The sequence below is a fragment of the Otolemur garnettii genome, unplaced genomic scaffold (assembly GCF_000181295.1).
Source record: "Otolemur garnettii isolate 467f Iridium unplaced genomic scaffold, OtoGar3 scaffold00093, whole genome shotgun sequence".
In the NCBI taxonomy this organism is placed as follows: domain Eukaryota; kingdom Metazoa; phylum Chordata; class Mammalia; order Primates; family Galagidae; genus Otolemur; species Otolemur garnettii.
This window is the reverse complement of record NW_003852488.1, coordinates 233,118-237,208: the sequence shown is the minus strand read 5'-3', so window position 1 is coordinate 237,208 and position 4,091 is coordinate 233,118.

Here is a 4,091-nt window from a genome sequence, read left to right as displayed (position 1 = left end):
CCCGCCACTTTAGGTGTATATGGCTGGCGCCTTAGCCGCTTGAGCCACAGGCACCGAGCCTCTTTATTTATATCCTTTATATAACTTACCTATTTTTCTAGTAGGTTGTTTATCTCTTTATAAGCAATTTATACATAATGACAATACATGTAATGAATAGATACATATAATGAATATGTGAATGTATATATATGTAAAATCACTAAATATGTATGCATACATACATATAATTCATTTTTTGTTAGTTGAAAGTTGAAACTTTCTCCTGGTCAGGTGTCTGTGTTTTAACTTTGTTTGTATTTTATCATACTGGAGTTTAAAATTATACATAGTATATATACACTGTTTAGTACCATAACTATATTCTATGGTAGGGCAATTATCCAACCTCACTTGATCTTCATTTTCAAATTGTCTTGGTTATTCTTGTGGAGTATGTATATGTTCCACACAAAAAGTTAAGAATAAATTTGTTACTGGGCATGGTAGCTCATGCCTGTAATCCTAGCACTGTGGGAGGCTGAGGCGGGTGGATCACCTGAGCTCAGGAGTTCAAGACCAGCCTTCATAAAAGTGAGACCCTGTTTCTAAAAAAATAGCCAGGTGTTATGTCAGGGGCCTGTAGTCCCAGGAGGCTGAGGCAAGAGAACCATTTGAGCCCAAGAGCTGGAGGTTGCTGTAAGCTATGACTCCATGGCATTCTACTGATGGTGACAAAGTGAGACTCTGTCTCAGAGAAAAAAAAAGAATAAATTTGTCTTTTTTCATTAAGTAAAACTAGTTTGGATTTTGATTGGGATTGTATTGAATTTATACATTTATTTGGAGGAAGAACTGACATTTTCTTTTATGTCTTTTAGTGATGCTTAGATTATTTATCTTATATGAGCAATCTTAATCTTAGTTTATGCTTAACTATGTTATAGTTTTGGTTGATATAGGGAATATTTAGTGGTTATTGCTTATATAAGAAAGGAATTGGTTTTATACATTCATCTTATATTTAGCCCCTTATTAAACTTCTATTCATTGTAATAAATTCTCTAGGTAGTTAATCATATTGTACAAACAGGTATCTTTCCAACCTGTATTTATGCAATTTATTTCTTTTATTTCATATAACAATGATCAGAACACTAGTGCAATGTTGAATATTACTGATAACAATAGGCATTCTTGTTTTTTTTTTCTTATTTCTAATTTTAGTGGTTAAACTTCTAATATTTAGCCTTAGGTATGATATTTGCTGCAGGTTCAGGTTCAGATTTTTTTTTTTTTTGAGACAGAATCTCACTCCATTGCCCAGGCTAGAGTGCCATGGTGTCAGTCCAGCTCACAGCAAACTCAAACTCCTGAGTTCTAGCCATCCTCCTGCCTCAGCCTCCTCAGTAACTGGCACTACAGGTGCCTACCACTACACCCAGCTAACTTTCCTATTTTTAGTAGGGATGGGATCTTGCTCTTGCTCTTGCTCAGACTGGTCTTGCTCTCTCAAGTGCAAGTGATCCTCCTGCCTTGGCCTCCTGCAGTACTAGGATTACAGGTGTGAGCCACTGTGCCCTGTCTCTTTTCATTCTTTGGGTAAAAATGCTTATTGATTTCTTTTGTAATCTGTTTTCTATTACTCAATAATATGTGGTGGACAAATTTCCAAATCCAGAGGCATTGAGCTAGATAATTAAAATTATCTGCATAATATTTCATTGAATATTCATATACTAGAATGTACTTACCTAATCTACTTGTGAAAGGTTTTCCATCTGTATCTATATCTAATCTACACTGCTTTGAATCTCTTTGCAAACCATTTTTTATATTTATTTGATTTCTGGCAGTTGGATACCTTTGGTTAAAGGTAAAGGGGGTATCAAACTTTATTATACACTTTGTTACAGATTGTTGAGGGCTGAATACCTCTGCAGGAAGGATATACCTCTTTACACTTCCATCAACAGGGTATGTGTGCCCATTTCCTTCTATCCTTGCCAATTCTGCACTTTGAGGATTTTCCATCTATAAATTTTTTATTTAAATTTTTTCATGTGACCTTTGGAGAGAAGTATCATCTGTAAATTTGATAGGTAAAATGTGATAATTTATTGCTTTTATTGGTATTCATTTTATTGTTAGTTTGATCATCAATAATTTCTCTTTCTTCTTTTGTGAGTTGCCTATTTATATCTTGCCCATTTTTCTATTGGGATATTATTTAATTCCTTATTGGTTTTTTTTCTGTGGTTGTTGTTGATATTTTCTTGCCTTGCCTTAGAGAGTTTTATTTATAAATAGGAACATAATGAGATTACATCTTTGTCCATTTCCTAATTCCCAGTCTCTAGTCCTTTAACATAGATATCAGATTCTTATGTATCTTTCTAGATTTACTATATATACGTGTATGTTTTTTCAAAATACGAATGCATGCATATATATTTTATCTTTTTTATGTAAGAAAAGGGAAACTATATGTACATTATTTTGTAGCTTATTTTTAAAAATGAATAATTATTCTCTATTCAACAAATCTTTCTTGAAGGCCTACTGTGTGCCAGGTACAACTCCAATTGCTTACGCTATATTAATGAACAACAAAGTGACACTAACTCCTTCCTTCATGAGTTCACTTACATTCTGTAAATATGGCTGCCTCCTTTAAATTGCTCTTTAGTATTCCATGTGTAAAAGAAGTATCATTTACTTAACTAATTCTTTCTTAATGGATATTTATTTGTTTATAGGCTTTTTCTACCATTGACAACAGTACATAACCCTTTGACATAAAGCTTTGATCAATATGTGCATATATTTATAAGATAAAATACTAGATGTAGAATTTCTGGGTACATGCATTTTATAAAAATTTATTATAGAAACTTGAAATGTATATAGAAGTAGAAGGAATGTTGCTTCAAATTCATTCTCATTTAAAAATTTTATGTATTTTTTATTTATTTGTTCTTTAATAGATTTTTATAATGTGGAGGGGGCAGTTGTAGGGTTATAGAAATATTGAGTGGAAAATACAGAGTTCCCACATACCCCTCTCCCTGACCACATAGAGTTTCCTCTGTAATTATTAAAATTTTATATTAGTGTATTATACTTGTTACAATTGATGAGACAAATAGATACATTATTATTAACTTAAGTTTACAGAGTTTGCATTAGGTTCAGTTTTGGTGTATATTCTAACAAATGTATTATGATAGGTTTCCACCATTACTGTATCATACAGAACAGCGTCACTGCCCTGAGTTTCACCCCTTCTCCATTTACTCGTCTCTCTTCTCCTTTCTCCAATCCCCTGGCACCCACTGATCTTTTTAGCCTCCACAGTTTTGCCTCTGCCTGAGTGTCATATATTTGGAACCAAATAGTAAGCCAACCATTCTGATTGGCACCTTTCAATTAGCAATGTGCATTTAAGTTTCCACCATGTCTTTTAGTGGCTTGATAGAATATTTCTTTTTATCTCTGAGTAATATTCCATTGTATAGGTGGACCACACAATTTCTTATTTATTTACCCTATTGAAGGATATTTTGATTGATTCCAAGTTTTGGCGATTGTGAATAAAGCTGCCAAACGTTCTTATGTAAGTTTTTGTGTGGACATACGTTTTCTACCCTTTTGGGTAAATACCAAGGACTATGCTTGCTGGATCATAGGGTAACATTATGTTTAGTTTTGTAAGAACTGCCAAATTGTCTCCTAAAATGTCGGTATGATTTTGCATTTGCACCAGCAATGAATAAGAGCTCGGGCTCAACAGCATTTGATGTTACCAGTGCTTTGGATTTTAGCCATTCTAATAAATCTGGAATGATTTTATTGTTTTTTTCTTTTTTCCTTATTGTTTTATTTGAAGTTCCCTGGTGACATTTGATGCTGAATGTTTTTTTCATATGCTTACTAGTCATGTGTATATCTTCTTTGGTGGGATTTCTCTTCTTTAAAAATTGGGTTTTTATTGTGGATTTTAAGAGTTCATTGAATATTTTTAATATCAGTTCTTTATCAGATCAATAGTTTGCAGATATTTTCTCTCAGACTGTGGCTTGTCTTTTTATTCTCTTTTTTTTTTTTTTTTT